Source organism: Theropithecus gelada, chromosome 5 (genome assembly GCF_003255815.1).
Source record: "Theropithecus gelada isolate Dixy chromosome 5, Tgel_1.0, whole genome shotgun sequence".
Lineage (NCBI taxonomy): Eukaryota > Metazoa > Chordata > Mammalia > Primates > Cercopithecidae > Theropithecus > Theropithecus gelada.
Genome location: NC_037672.1, coordinates 92,602,007 through 92,614,308, shown reverse-complemented (window position 1 = coordinate 92,614,308; position 12,302 = coordinate 92,602,007). Strand labels below are relative to the sequence as shown.

Below are 12,302 nucleotides of genomic sequence, written 5' to 3'. Positions count from 1 at the left end.
CATGTCTGAAAGGTAGCGGGAAGAAACTACTGCTTGAAGGTGAATGTATCCTTCCTCATTCCCTGGAACCGTTCAGGAAAATAGACTGCTTTAGAGAAGCACGAGAGCCAGAGACAGACCTGGAAAGACAGCCCATGTTGTCAGCTGAGTCAAGGACAAAGTAATAAAGAGGTCCGATGCAATGGGAATAGTAGAGGAGTACTTGATCCGTTGCAGACAGCAGCACAGGTGGCTGGGTTTTAAATCGTTTTCAAGTTTTGCCTGATCTGAGTTGGTGGGGTGCTTGAGAAGTAATGTGCGCCCAGTAATTGTCGACAGAGCTACTGTGGATGGCTCTGGCATGGTTCAGATGAGGTGATGCCTCACGTACCCATGTTGGGTAGGAATCTCTGCTGCTGTTTGAGCAGGTGGTTCTGGGGTCATTCTTTAACAGGCACTTGGGTGGAGGAGAGAGGAGTCATTCTTTTTTTTTTTTTTTTTTTAAATTTATTTATTATTATTATACTTTAAGTTGTAGGGTACATGTGCATAACGTGCAGGTTTGTTACATATGTATACTTGTGCCATGTTGGTCTGCTGCACCCATCAACTCACATATACACCATGGAATACTATGCAGCCATAAAAAAGGATGAGTTTGCGTCCTTTGTAGGGACATGGATGCAGCTGGAAACCATCATTCTTAGCAAACTATCACAAGAACAGAAAACCAAACACCGCATGTTCTCACTCATAGGTGGGAACTGAACAATGATTTGTATATTTTAATTAGGTCAGTTGTGTGCTATATGAATCATATCTCAATAAAGATGTTATTTTTAAAATGAAAAAAAAAAAAGAAAGCTAGTAATCTCCCCTCACTATCCTTCCCTGAGTAAAGAATTTTGAGGTGTATCTTCACATGTTTTTATATTTATATTAAAATAAACAAATATATAAAGAATATGTATGAGGCTAAGTTGTATTACATAATGTTTTCCGTTATTCTACTGCTATGCTCTTTAGACTTAAATATAATATAGATTTTCTCCTAAGACAATAATTCAAATCTTAGCCAGTGATTCTCCACCCTTGTGCACATTAGAATTTCTAGAGGAGCTTCAAAAACAGACATTGCCAGAGCGCCACCCCCAGAGATTCCGGTTTAATTGGCCTGGGTGGGGCCTTGGCATCAAGCTCCCCAGTTCACTGTGATGTGTAGCTAGTTAGAACCACTGATTTAAGCAATCCAAACAGGCTGCAAATGCCAGCTACATGCCTGAATTGTGCTGGTATGCACGTTCCCAGGAAGGCCCTCTGCTGAGGTAACAACACCAGTGCTTGATTGGGAGAGTTCAGGGAGGCCCTGCTACAGTTTTAAGTCTCCTCTATAAGGTTGACTCTCAGATAGGAAATGTGTTTCATCTTAAAGGATGTTAGAGACAGTCATATGACTGCAAAAAATGCTACTAGGGCCAGGAATTTCAGAGGCCACATAAATGACAGTGTGTTCTACTAGGCTGGGTTAATTCTGAGGGTTGAGTTTGACTAAGCTCTAGAGATTTGTCCTTACCTGCAGATGGAGGCTTCCCTAATGGAGCATCACCGGAAGCCACACCCAGAACTTGTTTCTCCTCGTCTGGCAGAAGCACGTTCTCAGTGGGTGCGGAAACTTGTTTGGCTTCTCTTGATCTGAGAGAATTTTCAAGTCGACCAACCAGCTCCCTGCGTCTGTACTGGTGAGCTCCTTACTGATAGTCAAACATTTGCATGCTCATTTAGTTTTCTTCACTCTTGTTGCACATCAGAGAAACACTTGAGAGAATGGAATAGAGAAGAACAATATAGGAGAGTTGTGGAGAGTTTGGCCCCACTTTTTATATTTGTTTCAATGGGATAAAACAGGCAGCCAGGATTGTTAGGTTTTGTTCTGAGTTATTGGTTCGGCCTTCACTAAATGGTTTTTCCTCTTTCCAAATCAGTTAGACATTTTGAGGAACCAGACAGGTTGCTGAAGCTTATTTAGAAGTTAAAACAAAAAAAGTTGTGAGTTTTAAGCAAACGGACTTGGCAGGTGTATGGACAAAGCCACATTATCCTGAGTAAGGGAATGGAAGGGCAAAGTGTGAGGAAAACGACCAAATCAGAATTGTAATATTTTTCCACATTTCTTTTCTAGTCATAAAAACAGTAACATTATATATTATTTATGTATTTGGTGGTAGGGTCTCACTCTGTCGCCCAGGCTGGAACGCAGTGGCGCGACATTTTTAGATTTGATCTCTTTTACCCTCCAAAAAATAATTGTCCAGTGTTCCACGTTTAGCTAAAGCAGTGAATTGTTAGAATTGCAGCAAAACAATGAACCAAACCGTCAACCGCGAGCAACCTGTACTTGGGAGGTGAAAGTCAGAGGTGAGATTGCAAGGGCTCTGGGTCACTGGGGCATCTGCTCTGGGCAGAAGGGCAGCTCTGTCAAACAGCTGGAGCTGGGAGCCCGGCGTTGCCAGGCCCTGCCCCTGCTACGTCACGGAGGGCTGGACGGCGGGCGATTGGCGGTGCACTGCAACTCAGGCTGCTCTGCAGCTTGGCGGAGAGGGGAGGAGGAGCGGAGCGAGAAGTAGGTTGCTAGCTCAGCACAGGCTCCTGCGCCGGCTCCGGGGCTGAGTTTGGGAGATGTCTGAGAAGTGAATTTTTTTCCCCCCCGAAGGCAAATGGCTGGCGTGGAAGCACAACCCGCTTTCACTCTTCGGATTTGTGCTTAGCTCTTTTCTCGCACCTTGAGACTCGTGACCAACATGCTGTGATGTGTGCCGAGGGAGGAATTGGTAAGAATGAGACGGCGAATCCCTCTGACTGTCCCAGCCTTCTGCTTCACCGCCCACCAGCTTTTCCTTTCTGTTTCTCTCTCCTGTTTCTCCCCGCTCCACTTCCCTAGTCGTGTTTAGATTTGATGCCATGGTTCAAAACTACAGTTCTGGGCTGTTACTGAACTTTAAAAAAAAAAAAAAAAAAAAAAAAAGGTAAAACGATTACACCATTTTCAATCATTTGATTGTTAAAGGGGAATTTAAAAATCTTTTAAATGCTGGATTTTGTAAAAAGCTAAACGATGCACACGGGCACTCACACACACGCATTCTCTCTCACACACACACCTTTGTACACGAGGGCGCACACGGGCACGCAAACACACGCATTCATACACACACACACACACACACACACACACCTTTGTCATCCCATTGTGAAATCAGCAGTTTAAAGAAATTTTGGCTATCTGCCTCAAAGGTGATGAAAAGGGAAAGTGTTGAAGATTTAGCCCAGCAGATTTATTCTTAAGGCTGATTCCCTAAGGTTGATTCCTTAGGAAGAAAAAGGTGTTTGTATTGGAGCTTTCTCAGAAATAGTTTTCAAAGGAGTGCTACAAAGAAGCCTCCATGCTTCCCCCAAAACACTAACTTTAAAGAACCTAGTTATTATTCGGGGCACCCTTTATTTTACATTATAAAACATGTAGTTTTAATTTACCACGTACAGCAGAGAGACATCAGTTGGTTAGGGAATGGATGGTTATTTTGGTGTCTGGGACCCTGTGCCGTTAGAAAGAATATGTTTTAACTGCTCTTATCATGCTAGCTCAGGTTTTAAAACTGTGATCTGAATAAGACCAAAGTTTCTTCTTGCGTTCTTTTCATGCTGGTTCTAAGCAGGGAGAAAAACAAGTCTGTATGGACAAAGCAAACCTCTAACTCAAAATCAACCTTGAAAGATGCATCAGCAAGGACAGGGCTCCTCATCCACCAATATTTTTTTGTATCAGCCTTTAAATCGCTAGGTCACACTTCTGTGAAGAATAGCATCATCAAAAACCCATATTAACTTGTGAAGAGCAAAAATCTTTGCAACGGAGTAGTTCATTCAGTGCCCGCAGCAAGAGCCTCCCACTTCGATCCACCTCAAAAAGTAATAACTGCTTCTTCTGGACTGTTTTCTATTCTCACTACAAATACATATCATATACCTACATTGAGATAGTTTATTTTTATTAAAATGAAGTCATTTTATATATTTGGAAAAATAACTTAGAAACATTTTGAAGTTTTAGGGAGTTTTAAAAATAACGTTTAATTTTCATGCTAATTTAACATTCATTAAATTGCATGAAAAAGAAGGAAAATCTAAGCACTCTAAACTAGAATGTGGGGAGTGTTTGACCCTGGCTTAGCAAAACCTGAATACTTTTCATACTTAGTGATTAAATGGAATTGAATAGGTCCGGGCGCCGTGGCTCATGCCTGTAATCCCAGCACTTTGGGAGGCTGAGGCGGGCTTATCACCTGAGGTCAGGAGTTTGAGACCAGTCTGACCAACATGGAGAAACCCCATCTCTACTAAAAATGTAAAATCAGCTGGGCGTGGTGGTGCATGCCTGTAATCCCAGCTACTCGGGAGGCTGAGGCAGGAGAATCGCTTGAACCCGGGAGGTGGAGGTTGCAGTGAGCTGAGATCGCGGGGTTGCACCCCAGTCTAGGTAACAAGAGCGAAACTCCGTCTCCCCTTCCCCAGAAAAAAATAGGATACCATTTATTTTGCTATTGTCAGTAAAATGAAGGAAAATGCTCAAATATGATTATAATTTATCATAGAACAGAGGTGACTCACCTGTCAGACAATTGTACTTCCTATAATTGACTTTTTAAATTAAGGGTTTAAAAAAATACACATATTCAAGCCTTCATTACATGTTTTCTTTATTGTCTTATATATTTGGAAGTAGTTCTACTGAGGAAGAATCAAAGAAAATGCTACAAGTAAGATTGTTTGAGAATTCTCACAGAACAATGCATTGATAAATATAAATGTAATAGTGCTTGAAGAAAAGGAGAATTGATTTATCAACTCTAGGAACAAATATATGTGTGCTGGATGCTATCACTATTCTTGGTCAGTTATTCCTTCCCTATTTTCTGAGATAAATTTATTTCATTTCAGAAATCATTTTAGCCATATAAACAATACTTTTTTTTATGGCTTTGCAGAATAAGGACTAATAGTGATGCTAGTTTTGTAAAAGAGTTGTGACCTTAATGGAATTTTTTAATGCTACTCGATAAAAGGTATATCAATACAACTATTTGAGGCAATTACATGGTAGTATGTATTAAAACCTGTGAATGTTGGGCCAGGCACAGTGGCTCGTGCTTGTAATCCTAGCACTTTGGGAGGCTGAGGCAGAAAGATCCCTTGAGCTCAGGGGTTCAATACCTGCCTGGTCCCGTTTTGCTCTCATCTCTACAAAATAAAACAAAACCTCTGAATGTTCACAGCCTTGACTAAGTAATTTTGGGTCTAAGTGATTTTTTGGGTCTAAAAACATAGCCTAAGGAAATAATATGAATCGCATATGAAGATGTATAAATATGTTTATTACAATCTTATCTGTAATATGAAAAAATGGAAACAAAGCCCCAATAACACAATATTTAAGTAAATTAGTGTAGTTTTAATCTATATTGATAAAACTCAGTTACAAAAGTTTTTTTTTTAATTTAATGACTTGGAAAATATACTTGCAATGTATTCCATAAAAAAGTGAAATTTAATATATTATCTTATGTGTAAAATATAATTTTGAAATAAATACATAAAATTTAATTTAATCAAAAATATTTATTAAGCTATTACTCTAAGACAGTGTCCTAAATTAACAAGGATTGAAAAAGATTAATGCAGTTCCTGTTTGCATACAAGTTTCTTTTGCATCAATGGGCATATCCATTAAAATATCATATTTCCCCCACCCCCCAAAAATGTTTTCCTAAGTGGTAGAGTTATAGCTTGATTTTCTTTTTTATATTTTTTCTAATATTCCAAAATCTTTTAAAGCAACTGTTATTTTTATAAAAACAAAATACCACTTTCAAAAATATCACCAAGAAATATAATAAGCAAAAAAAAAAAAAAAAAGATAAATGGTAAGCTCTGTATTTTACATGCTCCCTTTAAAAAGATACTATAAAAAGCAGTGTGAGATTGCTATGGTCTAAATGTTTGTTCCCTCCCTTTCCAAGTTCATATGTTGATTCCCAATCCCCAGTGTGATGGTAGTAGGAGGTACAGCCTTGGAATGTGGTTAGATTATGAGAAAGGATTCCTCATGAATGGGATTAGTGCCCTCATAAAAGAGGCCACAAAGAGCTGCCTTGCCTCTTCCACCATGGGAGGATGCAGTGAGAAGTTGCCACCTATGAATCAGAAAGTGAGCTCTCACCAGGCACAATATCTGCTGGCACCTTGATGTTGGAATTCCCAGCCTCTAGAACTTTAGGAAATAACTTTCTGTTGGTTGCAAATCACCTAGTTTATGGTAATTTGTTATAGCAACCCAAATGGACTAAGGCAGAGATAGATTAATACTGCTATACAAATGAACCCCAATGAGAAATACATATAAATGGGCAATTCAAAAAAAATTTAATTATCTAAGGTTGGGGTAGGGGGGATGTTAACCTCCCAATAATCAAAGAAACACAACATAGCAATAAATTACCACATTTTCACACATCACATTAACAAATGTGGACAACAAATCAAAATGTATCATTTTGTTGGGAAAACTATTCAGTAATATGAGAAAATATTCATGATATGGAAAAATGTTTATAGTATGAGAAGTGGATAAAAGCAAGTTACAAAATGATATCCTAGTTTTGAAAAAAAAATCAACCTATGCACAGAAACCAATTTATTGGTGGGGAATAAACCAAAGGTTAATAGTATTTATATTTGGGTGGTAGGATTATAGTTTATTTCTATTTTTCTCATGGTGTTAATATATAGTTTCTAAAATTTCTGCAGTGAATATATTTTAGTTATCAGAGAAAACAAGTCACTATCCTAATAAAGCAATTTGTCCTAGTATGAAGAGCACATATATGATATTATATATCCCCTCCTTCACAAAGTCGCCCTGTCTCCCTTATCGTGTGTACTTTTATGTTAGGTATCATTATTTCTGAATTATTTTTCTGATGAGAACATTTGGATTATAAGGGAAATCACAAAATAAAGCTATTCTGCTCACATTCACTGTTTTGCCCCCACCTGTTTTCTAAAATAATAAGCAGTGTTGAACAGATTTGAGCTTTACTTCCCTTTAATTTCCTGTTGATTTCATTTGCCAGGGCCTAGGGCTGATAGGCTTTAATTAAATACTCCTTAATTTCTTTTTCTGAAGTCTGCTTATTCAGTTTAAGGCCTTTTTGAATGAGGAAGATGGGTACTACTACATTCCTCTTAGTAAAACTTACAAGGTTTTAACTCTTTAGGTAGGCTAGGTAATACAAATCATAATTTTCTTGGTTATGAGAAGGAAAGTGAAAATCAGTTTCAAAATGTTGTGAAATCTTTTTCTTTTATTTATAGGATTCATAACTACTTAGCATGTGTTTTTAAACTTTGATTTCCCCTTAATTAGACTACAATAATATAGTTAGAAGGTTTTAGTATGTGGCCAAAGGAACAACTCCATGTTTTCTAAAAGGCCTAGAGAACATGTATAGGGTGCCTCTCCTCTTTCCCTTTGTGTTCATTTTGGCGAGTTACTGGAAGATGGCGGTTCTGGCCGAAAGGAAGTGCAAATAAATCTTATAAATGTCTGTATCATATCACAGTCTTCTCAGATATCTTCGGCGATTTCCCATATTCTTCATCTTAGCAAGTCAGGGCTTCAGTTTGGTCCCAACCTAGATTTTCATTTAATTTGCCATCACTTCTTAATTTGTACTTGAAACTGCAGCCATATTGAACTACTCATGGTTACTTAAATAGTCTGCACCCTCCTTGCCTCCTTGCCTGTATTCGTATTACCTTTTCTAAAAATCTATAAATCACTTCTGTCAGGATTCTAAACATTTCCCAAGGCTTACTTATAATACCTTCTTTTCTGGGAAGCCTTTCCTCTTCTCCCTTTCTATCCTCTGACTTCACACCATACTTTCTCATAAGACTTTCTGTTTCCCTAAATTCATATACTGCACAATTATCCTAATTTCATCCTTTTTATTGAATTAAATACTTGACCTGTTCTGGGGCTAGTTTATTCATTCCCAAAGTACCCAGCACCGTGCCTAGGACAAGGTAAAATAAATGTACCATAGAAAATAAACTCCTAGAAGGCAGATAATTTTGTCCATTTTGTTCCCTGGTTTATTTCCAGTATAAATAACAATGCCTAGCATATAGTAGTGGTGCCAAAAATATTAATTGAAAGATTAAAATTACAGAGCACCTTTAGTGTGTTAGGCACAGTGCATTGTTTAATAAATCTCTTTACAAAATTGTGTGAGGTGGTGATATTATTTCCAGTTTACAGATTTGGAAACTGATGCTCAGAAAGGCTAAAAGCTTGTGGTAAATGGACAACTGTGAATCTGTTTGCCAAACTTGTGTTCATTCTGCTAATTGCAGATGCTGTTTGTTGCTGTTTTGAAAATAACTGTTTATATTATCAGTACTTATTCAAAATAAATGTAGTGTGATGCATAGGTACCATTGAGTTAATTATTGGGATTGTGTATTTATCATGAATCTATTTTATAATTTCAATGAAGATCAACTTGTTTCTAATACCATTTATAGTTTTGATCTGCCTCTTATTTGTGTTTATATACTATTCTTAGTAATACTTATAGGCCTCAGGTACAGTTTAAATATATGTACTGAGACAGTTTAAGTAATTGACATGTGTAATCCATGCTTTCATTGCAATAAGTCATGTGCTGAAGTAATTTTTAGCCACTGTGAAATAATACTTCTGTATGTAATAATTATAATATATTAATATTAATTCATTCAGTGGCTTCCAAAAGAAAGTCTTTAATACATTTTAGAAATTAATTAAATCTCTCATCTATCAGACTGAATTTTCCTTTTTTATAGTTTAAGCAAAATAACTGATGTTAATACCTATCTGTCTTCATCACATATCCAGTAATATGTTATATTCTTTAAAGAAAATAACAGAATATAATTCAAAATTTTAGTCTCTAATGTGCTTATTTGCCTCATCTGTATAGCTTGAGCAAATAATCGGTGAGAGACCTTTAGAAAACCTCTGATGTAGTCTATTGATATAACCTTTTGATCTTACAGTTGTTCAGGGGCTAAATTCTTTCCATTTCAGCTACAGATAATTCTACTTTCCTATTCATTATTCTTTTTATCTCTTATCATTTCTCTTTCTTTTAAGCATATTATTTTCCTTTGCTTTTTAAAAACTTCTGTGGTTACTCATATAGAAAATAATTGCCCTATTTCTTGTATATAAGAAAAATAGTTTCACTGATTATTTAAACATTAATATATACATCATTTGTATGAGAAAGATTAACTGCATAAAAATAATATTTAATGATAATGACTTCTTGGGGAAAATACACAGTCCCTGACTTATGATGGTTCAACTTATGATTTTTCCACTTTATGATGATGCAAAAGAGATACACATTTAGTAGAAACTGTACTTCAAGTTCCCACACAACCATTCTGTCTTTTGCTTCCAGTATAGTATTCAATAAAGTACACGAGATATTGAACACTTGATTATAAAGTAGGCTTTGTGTTAGATGACTTTGTCCAACTGTATGCTAATGTAAGTGTTCTGAGCACATTTAAAGTAAGCTCGGCTAAGCTGTGATGTTCAGTAGGTTAGTGTATGACATGCACTTTTGACTTACGATATTTTCAATTTACCATGGGTTTATGAACGAGCATCTGCATTCATTAATTAAAAATAAGTCTTTCCAGAGTATATTTGAGCTGCCTAGGTCTATGATTTTCAAAGTGTGGCCCCCAGAGTAGGTGCATCAGTATCACTTGAGCTTGTTAGAATGCAAATTCTCAGGCCACTGCAGAACTACTGAATCAGAGAAACTGGTGTGATTGTGTGCTTGGGTTGGGGAGGGGGCGGCAGGGCAGGCAGAATAAGAATATATGTTTTAACAAGCTCTCTATGTGATTCTGATCTATAGTAAAGCTGGAGACTACAGGCTTGGAGTAAGATCCTCAGGTGAGCAGGTCAATATATTCACTGGGTTTTGACAGGTAGGTGCCGGACTTAAAAGGTCTCCAGGAAAGAGAATTTTAGTTTCTTTCCTGTATGCTATTTCAGATACCTCTGTGTTATTACTAAGCTGGCTGCAAAAGTCATTAATTTAATACATGAAACTAAAAAAAAGACAGAAACACAATGTTCAACACTTAAAGGTATGCATTGGATAGGTTTTATGTTATTATTTGCTTCCTGGCAACAGATTCCCTTTAAAAAAAAAACAGAATTAAACTAAACATTTGTGCAAATGTTTCATAAAGGAAAAAGTAAGACTTTTCCCCCCAGTTCTTTGATCTCGGATATATTTGGGGATGATGGTTGAAAGAAGCAAATGTGAATCTTATGACTTTCATTAGAGAGTTTGTGCCTAAGGAATCGAGTTTTCTTAGCAATCCTGCATGCTTTTGAAGTGGTAAGGAATGATACATCTACTGTGACCATTAAAGTTGTAATTAATTAACTCTGTAAACTTAAAATCCAAGCATAAAAATATTTTCATAGTGCATCTTTAAACAACATAGGCTGTATTCTTTTAATATACTTTAGATCTAATCAAGTTAGATTAAGTACCTCATTTATTGCTGGAAATTCTATATCCCAGCTCTCTTTATCTTAATTGGCCCATGTGATGTTGAATATGGTCATTTTGGAATGTAGTAGATTAGTCATGTTATGAAGATATTAGAAATAAGCAGAAAGAATTTTGAAATAGGTTTTTAATTAGGAATTGAAAATTTTCTTAACTACAAACTTTTATTTTCCTACTGACTTTAATTTTCTAAAGAGCAATGAAGGTAATATTTGAAAAGTATAACCGACTTATTTTTGAGATTTTTATATTACTTTCACATCAAAAACTCTATATGCCCTACATACGTATAGGCATAAAAATGTTTCATTGAAACAATTATGTGAGCAGACAACCATTTAAATTCTGTTTTCACAACTAATTTTCAGAAAGAAGAGTCTCCCAAAACTATATCGACATTTAAGTATGCTATTTATTACAATTTAGCCAGACATTTATCAGGTAACTTTTAGTAATTATCTTTTCGTAAAAACAAAAAACAGGCCGGGCGCGGTGGCTCAAGCCTGTAATCCCAGCACTTTGGGAGGCCGAGACGGGCGGATCACGAGGTCAGGAGATCGAGACCATCCTGGCTAACACAGTGAAACCCCGTCTCTACTAAAAAAATACAAAAAACTAGCCGGGCGAGGTGGCGGGCACCTGTAGTCCCAGCTACTCGGGAGGCTGAGGCAGGAGAATGGCGTAAACCCGGGAGGCGGAGCTTGCAGTGAGCTGAGATCCGGCCACTGCACTCCAGCCTGGGCCACAAAGTAAGACTCCGTCTCAAAAAAAAAACAAAAAACAAAAAACAAAAAACAAAAACCCCAAAACTGAATGCTTTAATTAATTAGTTTTGCAAAAACAAAAAACAAAAACCCCAAAACTGAATGCTTTAATTAATTAGTTTTGCAACATTTATAATTACATGTAATGCTTCTATGCGGGAACACACGTATTTGCCTTTATCAAGAAGCTTATACACTAAACTATGTTTAACTTGTATGTCAAGAAACTTATATACTAAGTTAAATATAATTTCTGGTTTAATATTGAGTATGGCATTATTATTATTATGTACACATGTTACGCATGGCCTTGTGTGTGAACATTCATTTTGAGTGTTGAGGCAGCACACTTGGCTTGCATTTTGTGAAGTTGCGCTTTAAAAAAAAAAGGGAAGAAAAAAAGACTTAAAGAAATGCGTCTCTTTCCCACATCTTAAATGTAAAAGCAATACATTAAGTTCTGTGTGTAGGCTTCATGATTATATGAAGTTTAATCAAAATTTAACTTTTTGATTAAAATGAAGATCTGTTTTCTAATTCCAAAATAAGTATATGTGTTAATGGTTAAAAAAAAAAAAATGGAGAGTATAAAAACACTGAAAAAATTAAAATCTGCTATTAATAGACTGTCTCAAAATAACCAGTGTTAATGTTTTTAAAAATATATTATTCCAAATTCTTCCGTGTTTATATATTGTATATATTCATAGTTGAGATTATACTTGTATACAGGTCTAAATCGTGCTTTAAAACTTTATAAACTTTAAGCATTTTATGAGTCATTAAAAATTCTTTTAAACAATTTTTTTTTTTTTTTTTTGAGACGGAATTTCGCTCTTGTTGCTCAGGCTGGAGT

The 12,302-nt window shown here is 36.3% G+C and overlaps 1 protein-coding gene across 1 annotated transcript in view; it reads left to right on the top strand.

Annotated features, from left to right (window-relative positions):
• The first annotated feature begins 2,574 nt into the window (after nt 1–2,574).
• ATP10D (ATPase phospholipid transporting 10D (putative)) overlaps nt 2,575–12,302 on the top strand; it is a 110,591-nt gene continuing 100,863 nt past the window's right edge. Inside the window, exon 1 of the mRNA XM_025386350.1 lies at nt 2,575–2,807. The gene's annotated coding sequence lies outside the window, so the exon portion shown is untranslated. The remainder of the gene's footprint in view (nt 2,808–12,302) is intronic.